At 39.9% G+C, this 27,500-nt stretch overlaps 1 protein-coding gene and 1 long non-coding RNA gene across 2 annotated transcripts in view; one reads left to right on the top strand and one right to left on the bottom strand.

The window, feature by feature from the left end:
* Positions 1 to 27,500, bottom strand: part of LOC144957875 (nociceptin receptor-like) — a 319,446-nt gene that overhangs the window by 115,805 nt on the left and 176,141 nt on the right. The window lies entirely within an intron of this gene.
* On the top strand, positions 7,433 to 10,584 carry LOC144957747 (uncharacterized). The gene is made up of 2 exons (XR_013642198.1): positions 7,433 to 8,568; positions 8,698 to 10,584. It is a non-coding gene; the product is annotated as an uncharacterized LOC144957747 (long non-coding RNA).

The following is a 27,500-nucleotide window of genomic DNA, read 5'->3' as shown; positions in this document are numbered from 1 at the left end:
GTTTTGTGTGTTGGTCCGTTCTACTTCCGGATGGCAATGTTATGAGCTTCTCAGCCAAGCGCATACTCTCTATAGATAGAATGCGATTGGTTAAGAAACTTACAACATTGCCATTCGGAAGTATAACGGACCAATACATAGTATTGTCTGGTTAATACAGTTCAGTGAGTATTACTCATAATGATGGATGGCAAAAAGCAATAATAAAGACCCGAGTGACGATCTTTGTTCTATTTATAGTCTAGTTAATACAGTTTAGTGAGAATTACTCATAACAGGCAAAAAAAGCAATTACAAAGTCAACTTCATACGATCTAGAAGCTTTTTCATTCACGACTCAAAGTATTGAAAGGGTTGGTGGTTAGCAACGCTGGTCCTTTTCCTCCCTTTCACAGCGCCTCAAAACTAAATTACACTCGTAAAAATACCCGTTTTGGAAGATTACATTCCCAAAAATTATTTAATCCAATTTTCTCGCCCTAGATACTTATTTTTAAACCTCTTTTATTTTGGTTGGGTTTCTTTTGTTATAAGCCAAAACCCTGTGTACGTGTGTATGTGTGTGTGTGTGTATGTGTGTGTGTATGACCCACAAGTGATGGATGGCAATCTCTGATCTATTGTGCTACATACAACAAAACACCACAAAATCACAACGGGAGTTGGTATCGAGTAGAATGGTTGGTTGGTTGTCTGGTCAATTTGGTTGGCAAGAATAAATATACGTTTGTTATGATTTTGGTTGGCAATGAAAATGTAGGCCACCCATCCACCCACCAGTCAGTGGAGATTAAAAATGTTTACCAAAATTGTCCACGGACTATTATTATTATTATATTTTACATTCTCTCTCTCAGAAGCTTAGTCTTTGAAGATGAGAATTGATTTCTTTCAACCCGATTTTAATAGGAAAAAAAACAAAAAACAACATAATCCCACAACGAGAAAAAGTAGCAACGGGTTTTTGTGTAAACTCCAAAACAAATATCTGGAAAAGAATTGCTGAGATGATGGTTGGTCTCTTTGGATAAATCGACGAGAATAGATCCAAATATTCGTCTTAGAATAAAACCCAATCCAGATTTAAAGAGATGGGTGGATGAAAGGGGAGCAATTTTCCATGAATAGATCTTCGAGACTGTCATGACGAACGACAAAACTACGAACTCAAGAAAAAATAGAGAGCATTGGATGGGGGCTATAGGCTGAAGCCTGGGCTTGTAAAAATACCAACAAATGTAATGAATGGTGAAAATGGAAAGGTTTAGTGCGAATTACTCATAACATGGATGGCAAAAAACAATAACTAAGACCTGAGTGACGTCAACTTCGTTCTATATATAGATAGTATGGGCTTGGCCAAGAAGCTGACAACATTGCCATCCGGAAGTATAACGGACCAACACACAAACTCTGTGAATGTGTAACCTTGAATTTTTATAGTGTGGTTAATACAATTAAGGGAGAATGACTCATAAACACGGATGACAAAAAACAAGAACAACAAAGACACGAGTGACGTCAACTTCATTCTATCTATAAATTTCCACATTTCCTCCAAAATCTTGACTCACGTTTAGAACTAAAACTACAGCCAGTCGGGGGTCTGTCAAAACTAGACACACTGGGTGGGGTTCCTGACCTCCCACAGTGGGCAGGGAGGTCCATACTATGTCTTCTATCCCCCTGTATCTGGGTGGGGTTCCTGACCTCCCACAGTGGGCAGGGAGGTCCATACTATGTCTTCTATCCCCCTATATCTGGGTGGGGTTCCTGACCTCCCATAGTGGGCAGGGAGGTCCATACTATGTCTTCTATCCCCCTGTATCTGGGTGGGGTTCCTGACCTCCCATAGTGGGCAGGGAGGTCCATACTATGTCTGCTATCCCCCTATATCTAGGTGGGGTTCCTGACCTCCCATAGTGGGCAGGGAGGTCCATACTATGTCTTCTATCCCCCTATATCTGTTTTCCAACATGCTTTTTCTCTCTGTCTTGGAATGAGGTTACTTGGTTTTGTCCTGGCCCTGGCGTAGAGCTTGGCTGGGAGGGAAACAGTCAAATGCATTGTTTTTGTTTTGGGAGATATTTTTTTTCTTGTAAATCATCTCTCTGTTATGTATTATTATATGATATTTTGAATGTATAATGTAAGCATTTGAGTGTATTCCTCTTTGTTGGATTTTGTGCTTGTGTCTGAATGAGACTTATAGGTGATTTCAAACTAAGTACATTGGTGCTATGCTCTTGGAATCTACATCTGATCTCTATTTGTTCCTAGTTCCCCTACGTCTTACTGTTTCTTGGGTGCTTTAATTGTAATTCTAGAACTTTTAACTATCCAATTTTATTCCTTTTTACGGACGCTGATATAACCTAAATATGTTGCAAGCGCCGTAAAACTCTTAAAAACAAACAAAACAAAACTAGACACACACAGAAACACACACACACACACACACACACACACACACACACACAGCCTTCTACAACTCGGATATTCAAGAATTTCAAAACTAAATGCAAAACATGTCAATTGATTTTTTTCTTTCCCCCAGAAATCGTCAAAGCTTATGAACCTTGTGATCTTATTTGCTTAATTTAAAACTGCACGCATCTCATGAATAATTCAAACTTCATCTGAATCTGGTTGGAGGGGGAGGGGAGGGAGGGGGGGGGAGGAATTCCAAGTAAATTGGCTCCGACGTTGAGGACATTATTCATATATTTCATGTATTTCCATACATTACGCAAGCCGTTTTACAATATAGAACTAATGATTATACTTGTACAAATGTGAAGCGGAGATTTCGTGCCATGGCATAGCATAGCGAGTATCATTGATGTCTAATCAAGGACTGAACAAGTCTGTGTATAGATAGTATGAAGCTGACGTCACTCAGGTCTTTGTTATTGTATGTTTTGTTTTGTTTTATTTATTTTTTTTTTTTTTGCTATCCACGTTAATTAGTGATTCTCATTAAAATGTGTTAACCATACAATAAACGTTACACACAGTTTTGTGTGTTGGTCCGTTGTACTTCCGGATGGCAATGTTATGAGCTTCTAAGTCAAGCGCATACAATCGAGATAGTGTTCGTTTGGCTAAGAATCTGACAACATTGCCATCAGGAAGTACAACGGACCAACACACAAAGCTTTGTGCAATCTTAACCGTTTGTAGTCTGGTTCATACAGTTTAGTGAGAATTACTCATTAACGTGGATGGCAAAAAGCAATAACAAAGACCTGAGTGACGTCAACGTCATACTATATATACTAACGAAAGAGTAAAAATGGGGAGGCTTCGAACGGGAACAATACAGACAATGGACGTTTCGGGTACAAACCCTTCGTCAGCACAACAATACACACATTAACGTGGAAAACAAATAAAATGAAATGCAAAATAACTTGTATCGAAAGTACACAATGGTGGTTGGAGTTATAAGTGTGTACGAGAGTTACCAGACAAAGCAAGAAAGAAAAATACAAGAAAAAGAACCCCCCCCCCCCCCAAACAAACAGCCGACCTGGACTGGGGATGTGAAACCTGTGTCAAAACTGATGGACATAATGATATATAAATGAGAAGCAAAGTAACAGCAACAAGAACAGCATAAATTTATCTCCCCCCCCCCCCCCCCCCCCCCCCCCATTTCCTCGTCGTCGATATTTCCCACTGTTCCAATATGCTTGATCTTTTATATAGCGCAATATCCACTAAATGTGCTCAAAACGCTTTACAAGGGGCCCCTGACCAACGACAACACGTAACATGTATAACGAGGCATAACGCCTGTTAGGCGATATTACAAATTTTTTTTTCCGACGGAGACAACGCTGGTAATGGCCAGGTACACATTTTACACCTGAGTACGGTGAGAGAATGTGAGTAAAGAGCTTTCTCCAAGAAGTCAACTATGTGCCGAGCGAGGCTCGAACCCAGGATTTTTCGATCCGAAAGCGATTGTCATACCATAGACCACATAGCCGCACTAGTAATGTTCATAGTGATTTTTACAATGAAAGGCAATGTCTATCAGCTACAAAAACATCATAATAGGATTCAAAAGTCGTAACGTCACTTCCCTCGTAATGACGCATGGTAACTGAGCAACACTCGCTCTAAACTATCGGAACAATGGCAGACGCCCGTATGAAATATTTCTCCGTCGAGCATAAAAGCGTATCCAGAGGAAGAAAAAAAAAACACATACATTTGATCATGTTTTGACTTTTACACATTCTGATCACAAGGCATATGAAAAGTTCTAGCCAGCTTGAAGAATAAAAAGGAATGATTTTCTTTGTTTAGAACCAAGATGGCCGCCGTGGCCGGGAGTCGTGACATCGTATTTCATCCCCCCCCCCTACCCCCCACTTCCTCGTCGCCGATATTTCCATTATTCCAATATCTATTTCTATTCTATCACCATATTATAACTAATGATAAAAATTTAAAAAAACTCGGTGACCTTCTCCACTTAGAGGGAAATTACCGGAACGGAACGACCGGCAAAACAAAACCGGATACCCACAGCAAGACTTCGTGATACTCCCACAGCGAATATTCTTTGCAACAGTGGCCTAATGAGAAATCAATGCAGATGTTGGCATGGCATGTGTTACTTGGATTTGATTACACACTCAAAAAACATACACATACATACACATACACACACAAAAATACACACACAAAAAAACATAGACACACATACACACATATACACATACACCCACCTACCTATAGATAGTATGCGCTTGGCTAAGAAATTCTATCTATAGATAGAACAAAGTTGACGTCACTCAGGTTTTTTTCATTGTTTTTTTGCCATCCACGTTTATGAGTAATTCTCACTAAACTGTATTAACCAGACTATAAACGTTCAATCTTACACATAGTTTTGTGTGTTGGTCCGTGATACTTCCGGATAGCAATGTTGTGAACTCCTTAGTCAAGCGCATACTATCTATATGCTGTCGTCAATAAAGATCATCCATCCACACTCTCTTACGTCCCGCAATCCTAAGAATCTGCCTATAGGGAATGAGATTAGCGGAAGAGTAGCGTCCCTTGATCGGACGTCACCTTACAGAGAGAATGTCAATTTGGTTTTGAAGTGTCTCAAGCCGCTTTCACCGGAAGCGAGGACGATAGACGCATGCGCACAACCAACATGACGTTCTCTCTCTAATAACTTTTCCGCCGGTGACGTCAGAGACTGTGGGTGACGTCCAATCAAGGGACGCTACTCTTCCGCTAATCTCATTCCCTGTACATCCTGTCTACTTGAATAGTCGTGTGTGTCATCTTGTGATTCAACACGTGACCTAGAGATAGTATGCGCTTGGCTAAGGAGTCCACAACATTGCCATCCGGAAGTATAACGGACCAACACACAAAACTGTGTGTAACCTTGAACGTATAGATAGTATGCGCTTGGCTAAGGAGTTCACAACATTGCCATCCGGAAGTATAACGGACCAACACACAAAACTGTGTGTAACCTTGAACCTATAGATAGTATGCGCTTGGCTAAGGAGTTCACAACATTGCCATCCGGAAGTATAACGGACCAACACACAAAACTGTGTGTAACCTTGAACCTATAGATAGTATGCGCTTGGATAAGGAGTTCACAACATTGCCATCCGGAAGTATAACGGACCAACACACAAAACTGTGTGTAACCTTGAACGTATAGATAGTATGCGCTTGGCTAAGGAGTTCACAACATTGCCATCCGGAAGTATAACGGACCAACACACAAAACTGTGTGTAACCATGAACGTTTATAGGTAGTATGCGCTTGGCTAAGAAGCCCATAACATTGCCATCCGGAAGTATAACGGACCAACACACAAACTGTGTGTATCCATGAACGTTTATAGTCAGGCTAATACAGTTCAGTGAGCATCACTCATAACCGCGGATGGTAAAAAAAAAAAAAAAACAATAACAAAGACCTAAGTGACGTTAACTTCGAACTATCTATCCATTATTCGTCCTCAGAAGGACTGGTAACATACACACTTCCAATAATTTTGGAACCGGAAATGTAAAGGTGAGACTATAAACGTTCAAGTTTACAAATAGTTTTGTGTGTTGGTACCCTATATCCGGATGTTGTGATATCGCGTGAGTTTCCAGTACACACAGAGACGCCTCAGAGAAACTAAACGTACTACACAAGAACGCCTCGAAAATTGGACTGAAAATAAATTTCGATAAGACTGTGTACATTCGGGTGAATCCAAAACATGACAGTGAAATTAGGATAGATGATGATGATGATGATGATGACGATGATGATGATGAATGATGATGATGACGATGATGATGATGAATGACGACGACGACGATGATGATGGTGAATGACGACGACGATGATGTTGCAATGTACAATCCCTATTAAAAATACATTTAATTTGAAAACAATCTGCTTCATGTCCGCTCACTGAATCAAATGGCGATGCGACAGAAGCACTAGAGATAATGGAATAGATGCACTGATGCATGCTTCTGCTCAATGAATGAATGGCTGTCAAAATCTAGTTGCTGTTGATTCATTCAAAATTCATTTCATGTACTACAGTACGCCATAACATTCATCTTATCAACGCTACTACCATATTATCTCATTCGTATATATATATTTTTTATCCTGTTTTATTGATAAAGGGGAAACCCGAAACGTCCATATTATCTGTTTTCGTATGTTATTACATTGAAGTTTACATTCGATGTTACATTGTTATTGATTACGTCATACCAACCTGACAGATTGACGTAAGGAGCTATAGAGTTTACATAAATAAACCAAAAGAAGGTAGTAAAATAATAAAAGAAAAAATGACATAAAAGATACGACGTTTCGGCCTTTAGCCTTCATCAAGGGGAAGAGGGTGGGGAGGCAGCATGGTTCAGCGGTACGGTCTTTGCTTCGTACCCAAAAGGGTTCCCAGTTCGATCACACTGTAGGGAACAGTATGCCTTTTTATGTTGTGTGTTTGTGTGTTGGTGTGTAGTATCTCGATCGAGGCTGTTGTGAGTTGTTGTCATGATGTTCCGTTTGTGATTGTGACGTCATATATTGTTGGCCACCGTATATAAGCGGCAGTCACCGCTTACTCGCTCTCTTTGACCATTTGAATCTACAGCAAACGTTCCTAACGGATAATCAAAATCTAGGTATGTGTACTTAGTAAATCGGGAACTGCCCACTTCGGTGGAGATTCATGCCTCGGGCATATTATTATTTTATTTTATTTTCTCATCGTGAATGAGATGTAAAAATCTATTCACGACAATTGGCGCTGCGACTAATAAAGTTTTACAATTTTCACTGTGGTTTTAGTGTAACTGTAAAATTTCGAACCCTGCCATGAAAATCGTGCATGGAGACACCACGTGCATGGGCACGGGAATTAGTTTCATAAAAAAGAGTTCTGTAAACAAGTCCGTCGTTAGTTAGCATTGTTCTAAAATTTCAACGGATTATGTTTAGATGCGCCACGATATTTTTCCTCTGGGTTACATGGGAGTTGGTGGATGCTACCCAACCAGAGAGGTCTTAACTGCTATTTCTGCAGCTATTCGCCGTTTTAGGGATCGGCAATTCTCAACTAATTATCAGTATTTCAGTGCTTTAACTACGATAATATTTAGAGAGATTTTCACTCTACAAAAAAGGAACAAAATATTGGTGAGTACCTTTCCCAATTTCATTGAATTGTTATTTGGAAATGCTTTAAATGACTAGGAGATGAGACCTACTATGCATTATTCCTTATAACTATCTGCTGATCTGGTGAACCACTCATAAAATAGGTGTCATGGTGTTTTTACTTACACAAGAAGTCGTAGTCGATGTCTAAACTCCTGAGTTTAAATCATGACCTACCATGCATACAGGGTAGGGTGCTTATCTTTTATGCATGAGACTAGAGTCTCAAGGACTGACATCTGGAGTACTATTCCTATGCATTGCATGGCTCCCAGATTGCTGGTCAATTAGCTCTATCTCTAGTTTTAAAGTCAACAGTAACTGGACTCAACTCAGGTAGACTAGCTAACTAGTCTCTAAGCTGTAAGTGTTAACACCAGAAGATTACAACAGAAGTCGAAGTCTATGTCTAAACTGAGTTTAATCAAGACCCACCATGCATACAGGGTAGGGTGCTTATCTTTTATGCATGAGACTAGAGTCTCAAGGACTGACATCTGGAGTACTATTCCTATGCATTGCATGGCTCCCAGATTGCTGGTCAATCAGCTCTATCTCTAGTTCTTAAGTCAACAGTAACTGGACTCAACTCAGGTAGACTAACTAGACTAAGTTGTAAGTGATAAATCACTTAACCAGCTGAACAACCTACACAGGCTGCTAGTTTTGTCTCACCAGACAGTAGCATTCATCTTCATTTACATGTTCCTAACAACCCCTATTAAGTATAGGATGTTTATCTGAACTCTTTACATCCATACTCTGTAAACATATCCATCAGAAGGCGAAGTCGATGTCTAAACTCCTGAGTTTAAATCATGACCTACCATGCATACAGGGTAGGGTGCTTATCTTTTATGCATGAGACTAGAGTCTCAATGACTGCCATCTGGAGTACTATTCCGATGCATTGCATGGCTCCCAGATTGCTGGTCAATTACCTCTATCTCTAGTTTTAAAGTCAACAGTAACTGGACTCAACTCAGGTAGACTAGCTAACTAGTCTCTAAGCTGTAAGTGTTAACACCAGAAGATTACAACAGAGGTCGAAGTCTATGTCTAAACTGAGTTTAATCAAGACCCACCATGCATACAGGGTAGGGTGCTTATCTTTTATGCATGAGACTAGAGTCTCAAGGACTGACATCTGGAGTACTATTCCTATGCATTGCATGGCTCCCAGATTGCTGGTCAATCAGCTCTATCTCTAGTTCTTAAATCAACAGTAACTGGACTCAACTCAGGTAGACTAACTAGACTAAGTTGTAAGTGATAAATCACTTAACCAGCTGAACAACCTACACAGGCTGCTAGTTTTGTCTCACCAGACAGTAGCGTTCATCTTCATTTACATGTTCCTAACAACCCCTTTTAAGTACAGGATGTTTGTCTGAACTCTTTACATCCATACATATCCACTTGCCGTAGACACCTGGTCAGTGTCTAAATAGGATAAAACCACCTCGAACCCAGTGATTAAACAATGAAAATAGTTGAAAGCTATCAGCTGCGGTGTAGGTGTTGTAAACAAGTGAGAGGGGATCTTAGAGTATTCCAAGTTTACAGACTTTTATCATTAATGTCATTACTGCCAAGGACCTTTTGAGGTCATCTGGGATATGCAAGCCTTTGGCTAAAACCTTGCTTGACATTCAAGCCCATAAAGGTTTACTCACTAAGGAAGATGTGATAGATAAGATCAGTAATGGCGATATGTTAGAACTTTTTGATTTTCGGTTCCCGAATCGTGCGTTTTTGAGAAGCCAGGCGAACATGTCCCTGGTACCTCTGGCTACAGTTCCCTGCACAAAATCGTTTTGAATGATAATGTGTCTGGTCCTGGAGACAGACGAAGGGACTGTCTGAGCTGCAGATCACAACTAAAGCTGCAGGTTCGCATCCTGAACAAGACGCTACTAGCAAACCTCAAGGAAGTGCTAGTAATGTCATGAACCCTACATTTTGTATTTTGTAACGATGCGAAACGCACCATTCGTAATGCGTGGCACAATCAGCCTACCGAAAACATCCTTTTTGGCGTCCGACCAGGAGCGGGTTCCTTTCGTTCATGAAGGTAAATTTTGTCAAAATTCCATGGACAAGGTGCCTTACTCCGAGTGTCCTGAACCTGTAACTCACACATTGGACCCACCCTCTCAAGAATTTCTCAAACAAAGGCTTCACATCAATGGACCCACAAAGAGAGGACTGTGGACATGCGAGACACAATAAGGCGAACCCGCTGGCTACCACGAAGAACGCCATCTATGAGAAGAACCATAGAACAGGAAGATACTCCAATTTAAGAATCTGGGTCAAAATCTGAGGAATTGGAAGATTGTAACCAAATTAGAGCAGTGACTCACCACACAAGCATTAAAACAGCAGAGGACTGAGATGAGTGTTGAGGCAATGTTCAAAAAGATATCACTGCATGAGCAAACCCAAAGTAAATTACTCTCATTGCACTCCAAAGCCAAGACTTGGAAGTTATGCAAAGAGGTGCTCAATGTGCACAGCCAAGATCTCGCTCCAATTTCCCACCATCAAGTGCCTGTTTTTCATGTGGAGGTCAAGACCACTATGCTAGAGACTGCTCCAGGAAAGGTCGCCCAAAGGAAGACAAGGCGCCAAACGGGCAGGGATCAGTTTGAGCCTGAAATTGATCCCAGTTCAAACAAGGGCAAGTAAAGAGGACCCAGTTTTTTGAGGCACAAAACAGATGTGACTATGAGCGATTTGTGCCCCTACTCTTCTGACTGTACGAATTTTATTGAAATGAACAAACTGAGGAAAACCTTGCCCAGCAGACCAACGACTGAAGACACAATGTAAATCGGTCTAGCCAAAATAAAGAACAGATCGTAAAACCCTATTGTGATGAAGAATGATACCCTTGTCCTTGGAAAATATATTGATGATCGTCTTTCAATCTTAAAACATCTCAGCCCCATGCCGAACAGACAAGACTGGTAAACGCTGCACAATAATATTATACAATATGCCAGAATCTCTTCTTCCTTCAAGATGACCACTTTAGACGAATGAAGTAATGGAGAATAAACTGCTGAAATTGCCACTTCCAAGAGATTTGGATTTGTGTGTAAGCATATCCTCAAATGATGTCAATGTGTAACTTAAGGCTGCTCATTGTGGTTAAAATATAAAAGTAAATATGAGAGACCAGGACCTAACAATTCTAATACATTGGGATACCCATGACATACGTTGAGAATGGCATTCTATGGCCCTCAACAAAGATACAAATAAACTCACCAATCAGATCACTTCAATCACCAGCACATTGAAAGTAATTAGCAGCTGTTAAGAATTCTTATTCAGGTCATTTATTTCCTGCCTCTAAATGCACACGACCTGAACCACCGCTCTGACCAATGACAGATGGTCAAGACGAGCGAGAAAAAAAAATTATGGTGACGTTATGAAGCTACATACCCAGGAAGAATATATATTACTAATTGCTTCCGTCATCTGCAGGGCAGTCAATAACAGATAGTTTTTACAACAAAGAATTTGAGCTTATGCCTAAACCCATAAAGGAAGAGAGGTAATTATTGGTGAAATGTTAAAAATTGTTTTAAGCAAGCTCACAAGACTGCTAGAAAACCACTGAAGACAGAGTTGAAAAGATGAAATTCGACTATGGAATTAGAAGAGGCAAAAAGTGCACTTTGAAGACAGAAATTAAAAATTAAAGACGTTTTTATAACTGAATGCAATCCTGATCAGTCCTGCCAACATCATTGCGGATTTAATCTTCGGTGCACTGTTATGTGTAAAAAAAAAACAGACACAAACTTTAAGAAGAATGGTCAATCAAGAAGCCTCAAACTCTGTCATGACTCATTTCTGTTGCTATGTACAAAAAAAAAAACCCCCAAAAAAACCCCAGACCATGGAAAGAAACAACAAAGTATGTATGACTGTCTGGAGCAACATCACGGTCTGTATCAACTGAGCAGAATAGCAACGAGTCGATGTCACCACTGTCAACATGGCAGTGACAGTGATGAAGGGGTTCAATTCCAAAGAAAATACCAGGGAAGCTCAGCCTGATGGAACCAAAGGCTGAAGGAGAAGGGGTAGAGGTGACACTTTCACCTCCCCATCAAAGGGTAGAGGTTTCACCTTCCCACCAAGAAACTTCTCACATCATGATGACTCGAGGGCACAAGGGACTACTAGAGACATCTGGAGCAGACACCATGCACAGGGAGCCTGATGACACCCCAAGCAATCACAGGTTTGATGACAGCTGAAAAAGGTGCCCTGAACCCAAGACCTGATGATACCAGGGTTGGAACCCCTCAGAATCACAGGCTTGATGATACCTGGTGTAAGCCCCCATGAACCCAGAGACCTGATGATACCAGGGATGGTACCCCTCGGAATCGCAGGCGAGGAAGGGAGAGAGCTACCCAGAGAACCCGACCCAACCTGATGGAACCAGAATAAGCCAAGATGTGAGAAATAACCCATGAGGGTACCATGACGACCATGTGGGCCAGGAAACCATGGTAGTGGTACCCCTAATGAACTGATAACATGTACACATGAGAATTCACCTCAAGCAGGCGAGGGAGGGAATTATGGCTATACATCAGAAGGTATTTTACTACCTCGATCAGGTGAGTCAGAAGCATAAGCTTCAAAATGATGATGGATACCACCTTGTGGCAGGACCTGTATTATAGACATTAACATGAATTGGTAACGGACATGGTTCCGACTATGCTTTAAAAAAAAAAAAAAAAAAATTTCTGACATTATCCCTGGTCATCATCATCTTGTCAATCAATTAATAAAGAGCTCCCCTATCCTGTTAGCAATAATGTAAATACTAAATAAGCTCAATTTTCAGCTGCTTTGTTTTAAAGAAAAAATGAGACATATCCACCCATTTACAAGTGCAGCAAGCAACCACACTGATATTGTCTTACAATTTTGATTGCTTATATTCCCCAATGAAATTTAAAATATTACATCCCTCCTAACATGTTATCTTTTATTAATTGTGGTCCAACTTTCATAAGTACTATGTTCTGATATGGATATTTTCAGTAATGTTTTGCGGATTTTTATTTTATTTCAAGTTTTTCTAGGGAAATTCATTGTACCCCCTGTGGATTTTTATTTCAAGTTTTCAAGCTCCCGGGAAGGGAGATTTATTGTTTGTTATTTCCCCTGTTTTATGGCTCAATTGGAGCAACGCCTCATAAGGTAAGAAGTCTTTTTTTTTTCGTTATAGGATGTCAAACTGGAGAATGAGGTTTGTTTTAGAAGGGGGAAGAATGTAGGGAACAGTATGCCTTTTTATGTTGTGTTTTGTGTGTTGGTGTGTAGTATCTCGATCGAGGCTGTTGTGAGTTGTTGTCATGATGTTCCGTTTGTGATTGTGACGTCATATCTTGTTGGCCACCATATATAAGCGGCAGTCACCGCTTACTCGCTCTCTTTGACCATTTGAATCTACAGCAAACGTTCCTAACGAATAATCAAAATCTAGGTATGTGTACTTAGTAAATCGGGAACTGCCCACTTCGGTGGAGATTCATGCCTCGGGCATATTATTATTTTATTTTATTTTCTCATCGTGAATGAGATGTAAAAATCTATTCACGACAACACGCAGCTGCGCTGTGTGGCCTTGAGCAAGTCCCCTCGGCCTAGCTCAATTTGCGGCGCTGCGGGCTTGGGTTATTCCAGTCTTCCCTTGGACTAGACCCTAGAGACAAACTTCCCCTATGGGATGAATGAAGGGAATTTTATTTATGTATTTTTTGTTGTTGTTTTGTTTTGTTTTTTTTGGAAATCCTAAACAAAACGAGACGAATTTCTTCCATTTTGAAACAACCTTTTATCTTTTTTACAATGACAAATAGGATTCAATAGTCCGATGTCATGTCACCCAGCAACGAGCAGCTTGGTTCCAAACAAATAAAATCGGTACTATTTTTTCTCCACGCTGGCTCGACCACTTTCACGTGTCATGTGATCAGAATGTATAAAAGTCAAAACATGATCAGATTTTAAATGTTTTTCTCCTCTGGATACACTTTTATGCTCGTTAGAGAAGTATTTCATAAGGGCGTCCGCCAGTTTTCCGATGGTTTAGAACAAGTTGCTAAGTTACCATGCGTCATTACGAGGGAAGTGACGTCACAACTGTTGAATTCTATTGTAAAATACGTTTAAAAAAAAATAAGATTGAAAATGAACTTTAACCTTCATATTTATAGTAGTAACCAATTCCATTTCTAGAAACCAGCTTCCATTTTGGGAGAGTTGGTCACGTGTTTGTCTTTCATAATTGGTTTGGACATGGAGATCTCAAAGATATACTTGGTCTTGTGATATTATGACAATCGCTTTCGGATCGAAAGGTACTGGGTTCGAGCCTCGCTTTCGGCGCATAGTTGAGTCCTTGTGGAAAAGACTCTTAACTTAACATTCTCTCACCGTACTCAGGTGTAAAATGAGTACCTGCCGTCAACAGCGTTGCATAACAGGGGTCATGTCTCTTTCTACTTGTGAAATGTTGTTGTTGGTCATAGACCCTTTGTAAAGCGCTTTGAATATTGTCACAGTAAAGGTTGTTCACAATTATTTCATTAAATTTTTATTTTAGCAAGAACTGAATTCATCTCACTCCAGTTATATTTCGGTAGGCTTAGATAAACTTTACCTTCAAATATTAGATCGTCTTTCCTTTTATAGCCTTCCCTCGAATAAATTTCTAATTAGTGAATACTTTTCGTTCTACATTCTGTCACGTAGCCACTTATTATAAAAGCTGATAGGTCTAACATTCTACACTCACTTCTCTTCACAATCTATGCCGGACGGCCAGTCGCTCTATTCCTTCTATATACTGGAAGATTTTTATCTTTTGGGACTTTGTAGATATTATATCTACACCATTAAGACGCCGGAGCTTTTACCTTTGACGGTGTAATCCTAAACATTTTAAGGATCAAACCTGAGCCCGCTGTCGAAGAAATACCTGAATAACCCCTTCCCAACTGCCTGGAAGTGGAACTTTACGAGCCTGAGCCCGTTATCAGAGGAATATATAATCCACGCCTTCCAACTGCCTGGAAACGTAACCTTACGAACCTGACATATCATCATAAGTTACGTAATATATTCACGTTTCTATTTGTAACTACCACAATCTCTATTTATCTCTTTTAATTAAATTTCATCTTTCTTTTTATTTCATCTTAAACAAATCGTTAATTGTTTTTCATTGATAGTAACTAGTAAATTCTGGGGCCTCATTCTACATATCTTTATGCATAGTCGAGTAGCTCTTTACTCACTTGAGACCATGACACCCTTTGTAAAGCGCTTTGAATACATTAAGTAGATATTGCGTTATAAGAAAGCTTAATTTTTTTTTTTAATTTTTTTTTTGGTTTTGTTTTTTTTTTTTAAATTTGGTTTGTTTTTGTTTTGTTTTGATTTACTTTCTATATTTGATGAGACAAACAAAGGGTGATAATCCTATAGAATAGCAGACGAGAAAATGCCATATTGACACATTATAACCAACATGTCGGGTTCACTGTAAAATGTTTATAATTATGTGTGTTCATAAATATTGGAACGGATCGTTGGGGGAAAAGGTGGGTGGTGGGTGGTGGGTCATGTTTTGTGGTCATAAATATTGGATAGGGTCTGAGGGGGTGGGGGGGGGGGAGAATGGGTAGAAATTTGTGATTATTCAGCCCTGAGGGCGGAGAGCATCAGTAAATATAAACATAGCAAGGCTTCCCGTAGATCAAATAGTGGAGCAAAGTTTGTATCCATTCATTTTATGTTAAAAGGGATGCGAGAGTGCCATGTCAAAATGCTGGTTCCAATATCATTGGAAGTGCCAAATCTGCTCTTGTTTGTTTTGTTTGTTTTTAAGGGTTTTACGGCACTTGCAACACATTAAGGTCATATCGGCGCCAGTAAAAAGGAAGAAAATGGGATAGTAAAAAAAGGTTCTAGAATTACAATTAAAGCACCCAAGAAAAAGGTAAGGGAAATGGGAATTGGTTCAAATTATAGGGAACAGATGTAAATTCCAAGAGCAAACTATCAAAGTACTTAGTTTGATATCACCAAAATGTCTCATCCAGACACAAGCACAGGTCCCTGCTAAGAGGAACACACTCAAATGTTTACATCATAAATTGATAACAACAAATACAATAATACATAACGGAGAGACGATTTACAAGGAAAAAAAATATCATCTCCCCAAACAACTATACATTTGACTGTTTCCCTCCCAGCTAGGGTATCAGGCCAGGGCCAGGACAAAACCTAATCAATGCTGGTCGTCAATAAACACTATCCATACTCGCTCTTTGACGTCCCGTAATCCTAAGAATCTGCCTATAGATAGTATACGCTTGGCTAAGAAGCTCACAACATTGCCATCCGGAAGTAAAACGGACCAAAACACAAACCTATGTGTAACCTTTCACAATTAAATGAGAATTACTCATAAACGCGGATGGCACAAATCAATAACAAAGACCTGAGTGACGCCAACTTCATAATATCTATACATCTTGCTACTAGAATAGTGATGTCACCTTCTGATCCAATGTGTAATCTATTCATTTTTATTTACGAAGGAGGACGGGATACATACACACTTCCAAGGAGTTTTAGAACCGGAAGAGAGGAAAGTCTGACGTCGTGACTTCTCTCTCCCATTCTGAATCCATTTTGTTCGGGGTCGGACGCATCCCGACATAATATAATACTGGTTTGGGACGATGCGTCACATTTTGTGTTGATGAATAATAGAAAGGCTATGTGGTCCAGTGGTATGACACTCGCTTTTGGATCGAAAGGCTCTGGGTTCGAGCCCCGCTCGGTAAATAGTTTATCCTTGGAAAAGGCTCTTTACTCACATTCACTCACCGTACTCAGGTGTAAAATGAGTACCTGGATGTTAACAGCGTTGTCTTTGTCAGAAAAAAAATGTAATATCGCCTAAAAGGCATCATGTCCCGTCCTACATGTAATGTGTTGCTGTTTGTCAGGGACACCTTGTAAAACGCTTTGAGCACGCTTAGTGGATATTGCCCTATATAAAAGCTCAGTTTTTTTTAAAAGGATCAGCGGGGGGTAGGGTGAGGGCGGGGGAGGGGGGAGATGTGTGGACGGGAGAATTTGCAAACGTTGACATTATGCAGCCCTCGGGCCAGAGATTCTAAGGAAATGTAAACAGACAGGATGAGGAAGGAGGCGTCCTATTTATAGATAAAATGAAGATGACGTCAATCAGGTCTTTGTCATTGTTTTTTGCCATCCACGTTTTTGAGTAATTGGATTCAGTAGTCTGATGTCACTTCGCCCGGGAACGGCGGCCATCTTGGTTCTAAACAAAGAAAAGCATTACTTTTTATTCTTCATGCTGGCTAGAATTTTTCATATGCCTTGTGATATCAGAATGTGTAAAAGTCAAAACATGATCAAATTTATGTGGTTTTTTTTCCCTCTGGATACGCTTTTATGCTCGCCGGAGAAATATTTCATACGGGCGTCCGCCATTGTTCCGATAGTTTAGAGCCAGTGTTACTAAGTTACCATGCGTCATTAGGAAGGAAGTGACGTTACGACTGTTGAAGAGTATTCTCACTAACCGGTATTAACCAGATTATAAACGTTTAGGGTTACACATAATTTTGTGTGTTGGTCCGTTTTACTTCCGGATGGCAATGTTGTGAGTTTCTTAGATTCACTGGTTGTGCAAAGTTGTATCAATGGGCACGATCTATAGATAGAATGCGCTTGGCCAAGGAGTTCACAACATTGCCATCCGGAAGTATAACGGACCAACACACAAACTCGGTGTAACCATGAACTTTTATAGTCTGGTTAATACAGTTTGGTGAGAACAACTCACAAACGCGGATGGCAAAAACAATAACAAAGGCCTGAGTGACGTCATCTTCGAACTATCCATGTGCTCGAGGTCATTGGTCGCGTTGCAACGTCTGCTCAAAATGACTCACATAGTGAAAAGTGTTCACCGTTTGAGAAATAGTCAATGTCACAATAATTGGTCATTTTGCTCAGCATGACACATGGGTATGTTTACAACTTTCATAAACAAAGCAGCGTGTTTGGATACATTGAGAAATGTCCAATGGTTGTACAGCAACAAATCACGTGATCGATGGCTACATTGGACGAAAACATGAATATAGTTCGCTCCCATTCATTTTAGCTTGGTAAAGAGCCCTACTATAGATAGTATGCGCTTGGCTAAGAGGCCAACAACATTGCAATCCGGAAGTATAACAGACCAACACACAAAACTCTTTGTAACCTTTAACGTTTATCTTTCTGGTTAATACAGTTTAGTGAGAACTACTCAAAATCGCGGACGGCAAAAATAAACATTACCAAAGACCTGAGTGACGTCAACTTCGAACTAATCTATAGACTTGTGTTGATAAATATTAGATGGGATCAGGGATGTGTGTGTGTGGGGGGGGGGGGGGGAATGGTCTTCTTCGTCTTCTGGAAACCTCCAATTTTGTCGAGGATCACTCCACAGTTTGTAGGGTTTTACATTGTAAACTTGTTAAAACTGCACATAATACTAATAAAAACCACAAAGATTGAAAAGTCACGTTGTGAACTCCAGCAAACGCGTGAAGGCATGTTGGCAACCGCTTTCAGCCACTTCAGCTGGGAGGCTATTCCATAGTCGGGCAGTGGAAGGGAAAATGAATACATGTGGGCGTCTGTTTTTGATGTTGGGATGGTTACTCTTGCTGTGTGTCCCCTCGTAGTTCTTGTACCGATATCTTTGATGTCATTTGGAAGTCTCAGGTCTGATAAGATAATCCGAATCGTTTTTGACCCATTTTTGCAAAGGAAATACTCTCTTTCTATAGCGTGAAACGGACAATAACAATGGGAGTGATCTATATTCAGGATTTCGTCCAACCCAGTCATCAATCTTATGATTTGTGGCTGTACAACAATTGGATTCAGTAGTCTGATGTCACGCGCCCGGCAACGGCGGCCATCTTGGTTCTAAACAAAGAAAATCTTTACTTTTTATTCTTCATGCTGGCGAGAACTTTTCATTCCCTTTTCATATGCCTTGTGATCAGAATGTGTAAAAGTCAAAACATGATCAAATTGATGGGTTTTTTTTTCCCTCTGGATACGCTTTTAAGCTCGCCGGAGAAATATTTCATACGGCGTCCGCCATTGTTCCGATAGTTTAGAGCCAGTGTTACTAAGTTACCATGCGTCATTAGGAAGGAAGTGACGGTACGACTATTGAATCCTATTGGATGTTTCTTAACAAACGTAATGAAAGTTGTAAACACACCCATGTGCCAAGCTGAACAAATAGACTAATCGTAATGTTAGATATTCAAAAGCTGTGAATACTTTTCACTATGTGGGTCATTTTGAGCACGCTTTGCAATGTGACCAATAACCTCGAACACGTGGAAAAGGAATAAAAATCATACCCATTGATTGCTACCCTTGGATAGGACTCTATCGCAAAGTACTATCAGCCGATCTATGAGTCCCAGCTACCCAATCACTGCTGGGCGGAGAGGGGGAGGGGTGCGGGGGGGGGGGGTTCAGCAAAACATATCGACAGCATCCGGGATCGATCTTGGTCCCTTTGCGAGGGAAGTGAAAACTCTACCAACTGAGCTATAGGAACCCCATGAGCTGCAGTCGACGTCTACTTATATTCAGGTCAGATAACCCGAGTAATGTTGGCCCAATTGGTGAAATGGAAATACTCTAAAATATCAATGGAAGACATTAAGGGCCAGACACCGGTGTAAGACAAAGACCTGGACAAGTGTGTTTGTTTTTGTTTGTTTTTAAGGGCGCTGGCAACACATTTAGGTTATATCAGCGCCAGTAAAAAGGAAGAAAATGGGATAGTAAAAAGTTATGGAATTACAATCAAAGCACCCAAGAGAAAGTAAGACAAAGGGGAACTGGGAACAAATAGGGATCAGATGTAGATTACAAGAGCATACTATCAAAGTACTTAGTTTGAGACCACCTATAAAGTCTCATCCGGACACAAGCACAAAATCCAACAAAGAGGAATCCACTCAAATGCTTCCAAATAACAAATATAATAAAACATAACAGAGAGATGATTTACAAGGAAAAAAAATATCATCTCTCAAAACAATAACAATGCAATTGACTGTTTCCCTCTCAGCTAGGACTCCAGCAGGGCCAGGACAAAACCAAGTAATCTCATTCCAAGACAAAGACAGATAGCATGTTGGAAAACAGATATAAGCGGATAGAAGACATAGTATGTACCCCCCCCCTGCCTACTCTAGGAGGTCAGGACCCCCACCTAGGAACAAGTGTGTATGAAAGGTGCCAGACAAAGCAAGAAAGGAAAGTACAAGAATAAAAAACATCCCAAAAATTAATCTAATCAGACCAACAGCAACATGTAACATGTAGAACTTGACATGACGCCTTTTAGGAGATATTACAATATTTTTGGACAGAGACAACGCTGTTAACGGCCAGGTACTCGTTTTACACCTGGGTATGGTGAGTAAAGAGCCTTTTACAAGGACTCAATTATGCGCCGAGCGAGGCTCGAACCCAGGACCTCCCAATCCGAAAGCGATTGTCATATCACTAGACCACATTGTCGCACAAATATATAGAAAACCCTCTCATTTCTTGTTGCTGATCTTTACTAAAAAATACCGATGTCTTTATTGATGTTGCCAACGATTTCATTTGAACCTTAAAAGACGTGACAATAAGTAAGTGATTTGAAATGTGAGGAATTTTATTTCATCTCAAGAAAGAGAGAGAGAGAGAGAGAGAGAGAGAGAGAGAGAGAGAGAAAGAGAGAGAGAGAGAGAGAGTGTGTGTGTGAGAGAGATAGAGAGAATGCGTGTGAGAGAGTGGGTGTGTATGTGTGTGAGAAACATAGAGAGTGTGTGTGTGTGAGTGAGAGAGAGAGAAAGAGAGTGAGAGAGAGAGAAAGAGAGAGAGAGAGAGCGAGAGAAGAGAGAGAGGGAGAGAGGGGGGGGGAAGAGAGAGAAATGGAGAGAGAGAGGGTGAGAGAGAGAGGGAGAGAGAGATATGGAGAGAGAGAGAGACAGAGAGACTGAGAGAGAGATGGAGATAAAGAGAGAGAGAGAGAGAGAGAAATGGAGAGAAAGAGAGAGAGAGAGAGAGAGAGAATGGAGAGAAAGAAAGAGAGAGAGAGAATGGAGAGAAAGAAAGAGAGAGAGAGAGAGAGAGAGAGAGAGAGAGAGAGAGCGATTCCATATAATTGGTTGTGTATAGACCATTGTTTATAGAAGAGATTATCAAGTACGACGGATTGTACTAACACGACATTGTATGGAATCAATACTCGTCATACCGGATACCATTAGGTCATGTGATAATCACGTGGGGTACGCGAGGTGTAAATACACACACACACACACACACACACACACACAATAATGGCCTCTTTCAATCGTACCTACATCAGTTGCATTACTGGATCTTCAAGCCACGCTCTTTTACTTACTCACTGACTGACTGACTGACTGACTGACTGACTGACTGACTGACTGACTGACTGACTTACTTACTTACTTACTTACTTACTTACTTACTTACTTACTTACTTACTTAGGCCGCCTCTTGGGGCACCCAACATGAGCCACAAGTCTTCGCCATTCTGTCCTGTCCTCCATAAGCGTACGCAGCTCCCGGGTGTTGTCCATTCCTGTGTCATCCAGCAGACAGTCAATGTAGGTTTTATTTACGCTCTTTACATCACTTATATTATTACAAACGAAAGAGTGAAAATGGAGAGGCTTCGTATGGGAACAAAACAGACAATGGACGTTTCGGGACATTACAAACCCTTCGTCAGCACAACAGTACACAAATAAACGTGGAAAACAAATAAAATATAATGAAACATATTTTTCCATCCTCTGTTTTGTTCCCATACGAAGCCTCTCCATTTTCACTCTTTCGTTTGTATTTTACGATCACGGGCTTCAGGCAGCCCCTACCCTTTTCTTCTTATATTTTCACAGTGCAATATCCTCTTTACATAACATGCCGTGTTAATAGAACTTTACACGCGTCTCCTAAACCACGCAAATTGTTTATTTGTTTGTTTTTAAGGGTTTTACGGTACTTGCAACACATTAAGGTAATATCAGCGCCAGTGAAAAGGACGAATATGGAATGGTAACAAATTCTAGAATTACGATTAAAGCATCCAAGAAAAGGTAAGACAAAGGGGAATTGGTTCAAACAGGAAACAGATGTGGATTCCAAGAAAAACACACTCTCAAAGTAGTTAGTTTGAGATCACCTAAAAGTCTCATCCAGACACAAGCACCAGTCCCTACTAAGAGGAATACACTCAAATGTTTACAAGTCACATATAACATGTAAATAAAACATAATTGTGCATAACAGAGAGATGATTTACAAGGAACACAATATCATCTCCCAAAACTAACTATACATTTGACTGTTTGACGCTCGCTTTCTGATCGGAAGGTTCTGGGTTCGAGCCTCGCTCGGCGCATAGTTGAGTCCTTAGAAAAAGACCCTTTACTGAAATTATCTCACCGTACTCAGGTGTAAAATTAGTAGAAAAAAAAATGTAATATCGCCTAACAGGCGTCATGTCCCGTCCTACATGTTAAGTATTGCTGTTGGTCGGTGAACCCTTGCAAAGCGCTTTGAGCACGTTTAGTGGATATTGCGCTATATAAGAGCTCCAGCTCAAAGGTCAAGTAGTTATGTCGTGTTCATAGCACGTGACGAGAGTCTCGTAAACCAACGGCAAGACTAAACGTGTAACTTGAGCTTGAGATTCTATATATATATAGCGCAATACCCACTAAACATGCGCAAAGCGCATTACAAGGAATATCAAGTAAGCCGGATTGTACAAGGCAGTGTACAGTGTAACCAATACTCGTCAGACCGGGTCATGTGATCAGTCATGTGATAATCACGTGGGGTACACGCCGTGTATATCACGAACGACACACACACACACACACACACACACACACACATAATATTGAATAATATTGAGCTTTATATAGCGCAATATCCACTAAATGTGCTCAAAGCGCTTTACAAGGTGTCCCTGGTCAACAGTAACATTTAACATTTAGGACGAGACATGACGCCTGTTAGGCGATATTACAATTTTTTAGGACAAAGACAACGCTGTTAACGGCCAGGTACTCATTTTACAACTGAGTACGGTGAGAGAAAGTGAGTAAATAGCCTTTTCCAAGGACTCAACTATGCGCCGATCGCGAGGCTCGAACCCAGGACCTTCCTATCCGAAAGCGAGTGTCATACCACTAGACCACATAGCCGCACTGATACACACACACACACACACACACACACACACACACACACAATAATGGCCTCTTCAAATCGTAGATTAGTTGCAGTACTCCACGTTCAAACCACGCTCTCTTTATCACTTGTGATTGTTTTTCACAGTGCAATATCCTCTTATGTCGTGTTCATAGAACTTTACAAGAGTCTCCTAACTCTCCCCTTACCGATCGTTTTCAGTATTTTCCCAAAATGGCAGGCTTATCTAGCAGAAAAATTGATTTTTTTAAACTCAACCAACTTCTCTACAAAACAACTTTATGTTCTTATTAATTAAACAAAGATCATTCTTCAAAGTTTGTGATGTACAAAGTAAATCTAAATAAGACAAAATGTATATTGTGTCGTAACAAATGTGTCGATTTTGCTGTATGTGGTTAGGAGAGGGTTAAATCAACGCAAGACTAAACAAGTAGGGCGATACATATAGATAGTTCGAAGATGACGTCACTCAGGTCTTTGTTTTAGTTTTTTGCCATCCGCGTTTATGAGTAATGATCACTGAACTGTATTAACCCGACTATAAGCGTTCATGGATACACATAGTTTTGTGTGTTGGTCCGTTATACTTCCGGATGGCAATGTTGTGAACTCCTTGGCCAAGCGCATTCTATCTATAGAGCAAAAAACTAAAATGAATAGAACATCTTAAAAATAAGAACAAAAATACCAAAACGGGTCTTTTCGGGCGGCCCAAATATTTTCTTCGGCCAAGAACAAAACCTGTAAAAACCATCAATAGAGCAATTAAAATCCAGACAGCCGGGATGGGGGGGGGGGGGGGGGGGGGTAGAGGGATTAAGATTAACCAGTAGATTTTTGATCAATCAAAACTTAAAATTTGTGACACACCCTCACACGTGCTCGGACAAACATATTTGGTTGTTTATAAACAGCAACGTGAATGAAATCTCTCTCTGATCATTGTTATTGTTTTTATACCGCCAGATGGGTGACTAGTTATCACACGATTTTCTCGATCAGATTTTAAACGGTTACATTTATACAAAGTTTTCTGTGTTATTTCTATTGACCAAGCGGTTGAACTGTGGGTATTTTATTTAGACACATGCCATCGATAGTAAAACATGTGTATTTTGCTGTGTCTTCCATTCACTATCATTATTTACATTATGACGATTGTCCGAGAGGCGTGGTTATCTACCTGTTAATTGTGAAGACATGTCTGACTGGTGAGTTGTGTCCTGTTAGATTAGTTCATGAAAGTTTACATTATGACGATTGTCCGAGAGGCGTGGTTATCTACTTGTTAATTGTGAAGACATGTAGGACTGGTGAGTCGTGTCCTGTTAGATTAGTTCATGAAAGTTTACATTATGACGATTGTCCGAGAGGCGTGGTTATCTACCTGTTAATTGTGAAGACATGTAGGACTGGTGAGTCGTGTCCTGTTAGATCAGTTCATGAAAGACTCGCTCTACAGGGGGATCAAGATCGAACCCGGGAGCAGTCGAGATTTTCTTCTAACCCCCTCTACCGAGCAGTGAATGGGTAGCCGAGTTTGTTAGAACCGGGGTCCTATGCAAATGGTAACAAGCAACTGCTATTGACCGTTTCACGCTGTTGAAACCAGGATAAATTCCGACTCCCTGGGTCTTGTGGCTCCGAAGGATGACTTTCTGGTCGGCCATTTTTGTCACAAAACATTCAAAAGTCTCAATCAGTCATCAATCCAAAAGCAATGGGAGCTATCTATATATAGTATGCGTTTGGCTAAGAAGCTCACAACATTGTCATCTGGAATTATAACAGACCAACACACAAAACTGTGTGTAACCTTGAACGTTTATAGTTCGGTTAATATAGTTTAGTGAGAATTACTCATAAACGCGGATGGGAAAAAACTAAAACAATGACCCGATCTATCTATCTATAGATAGTATGCGCTTGGCTGAGAAGCTCATAACATTGCCATCCGAAAGTATAACGGACCAACACACAAAACTGTGTGTATCCATGAACGTGTATAATCGAGTTAATACAGTTCAGGGAGCATTACTCATAAACGCGGATGGCAAAACAACAATAACAAAGACCCGAGTGACGTCATCTTCGAACTATCTATAGATAGAATGCGTTTGGCCAAGGATTTCACAACATTGCCATCCGGAAGTATAACGGACCTACACACAAACTCTGTGTAGCCATGAACTTTTATAGTCTGGTTAATCCAGTTTAGTGAGAACAACTCACAAACGCGGATGACAAATATAATAACAAAGGCTTGAGTGACGTCATCTTCGAACTATCTATAAATAGAATAAAGTTGACGTCACCCGGGTCTTTGTTATTGTTGTTTTGCCATCCGCGTTTATGAGTAATTCTCACTAAACTGTATTATCCAGACTATAAAATTTCATGGTTACACAGTTTAGTGTGTTGGTCCGATATAGATGGTAGGAAGTTGACGTCACCCAGGTCTTTGTTATTGTTTTTTGCCATCCGCGTTTATGAGTAATTCTCACTAAAATGTATTAACCAGACTTTATAGATGTTCATGGTCACACATCCTTTTGTGTGTTGGTACATATTAATTCCGGATGGCAATGTTATGAGCTTCTTAGCCAAGCACATTCTAGCTATACCTCCGACTGACAATTTTGTGAGCTTCTTCGGCAAGCGCATACTATCTATTATCGACTGGCGTAATTCAAAAATATAACCTTTTAACCCCCGACAAAGTGTGCAATGCTCTATCCAAAAAAAAACAAAACAAAAAAACAAAAAAAAACAAAACAAAACAATCGTGACGACTTGATGAAAGTCCCAAGGTCAAGGTCATTTAAATCAATTGATATAATAATTTGAAAGACGGGTTTTTTTTCTGGCCAATTTTAAAATTTTAAATACGAGTTTTTTTTTCCAGAGATCGAATGTTGATTGGGTGGATGGGATGGGGACGTTGTTGTATGCTGGGACATGAACTACGAGTGAATAATTATTCATTACAAAACATGATCAACAAAATAAAATTGTGGTTCCGGTCGCCTTTTTCAACAAAATAGCCCCCCCTTGTCTCATCCCGTAATAGAAAAAAAAAGAGAGAATGGAGAGAGAAAGAAGTGAGGAGTGACAGGGGTATGTCGAAATAGATGAGCCAGTAAAGATGAGAATGTATAAAAGTCAAAACATGATCAGATTTATAATGTTTTTCTCCTCTGGATACACTTTTATGCTCGTCGGAGAAATATTTCATAAGGGCGTCCGACATTGTTCCGATAGTTTAGAGCCAGTTACTAAGTTACCATGCGTCATTACGAGGGAAGTGACGTCAAGTTGAAGTGTATTGAAGAGTGGTTTTCTAAAACTTGTTAACTTCGTATTTTCTCCAGTTTGAGATATTGAGGATTATTTCCCCTAAAATTTCTCATTCCGTCTATTATTTTATCATATTTAAACTTCCAATTCACACAAATCTAGGGAAATTCTTGTGTCAATTGATGCTTAAAACAAATTTTACATTTCATATTGTCTCATGGGTGGAAAATCTCAAAAAAACACAGAAATCGACTTAATGAGTTTTGGAAAACCAGCCTTCAATTGAGAGCGGAGATACACACACACACACACACACACAATCCAAAAAACAAAACAAAACAAAACAAAACAAAAACAATTCTTGTTTACAGGATAACATTTTTGAGAAGATATGAAACAAAATTTTGAATGATGAGAAAGTAATCGTATTTGATAAATATCCTGTCTGAACAACTTTCCAATACACGTCGTAATACATGAATTTCAATACTATAGCTCGTAAACAAATTGAGTACTGCCAGTACTAAAAGTACTTATATCACATTTTCCTGATTTTAGGTAATCCGTGATAAAATTATTACATTTTAAAAAATCAGAGAGACAAATCTGTTAACGACCAGGTACTAATTTTACACCTGAGTACGGTGAAGGAATGTGAGGAAAGAGCCATCTCCAAGGACTCAGCATAGCCGCACAAAACTGACTTTCTGAAACATAAGTACTTTAAGCATTGGGCTACCTGAATTCCATCTTCCAGCTACTTGAATAAGTCCCTTGAGTACAGAGCGAGACCAAAGGACGGGAACTAAATTTATGATTGTTTTGTCTAGGTCATCCCAGTGGGAACCAAGAACTGAAGGCTGATTCTACAAAACTCCTTAAGTTGATTTTTTCATTTAATTAGTGTTTTTTTTTTTGTTTGTTTATTTTTAGTTAGAATAGATTTTTTGTTGTTTTTTTAGTTTTTTTTTTTAATTTTTTTATTTTTTGGAGTTTTTTCGGGTTTTTTTTTTTAGATTTTCCATCCCTGAGATCATTGTCAATGTAA

Source organism: Berghia stephanieae, chromosome 12, assembly GCF_034508935.2.
Source record: "Berghia stephanieae isolate SIO BIC M18660-M18661 chromosome 12, UCSD_Bste_1.3, whole genome shotgun sequence".
Classification (NCBI taxonomy): Eukaryota; Metazoa; Mollusca; class Gastropoda; order Nudibranchia; family Aeolidiidae; genus Berghia; species Berghia stephanieae.
Note: the sequence above shows the minus strand (reverse complement) of the source record. Positions and strands in the feature narration are given on the sequence as shown.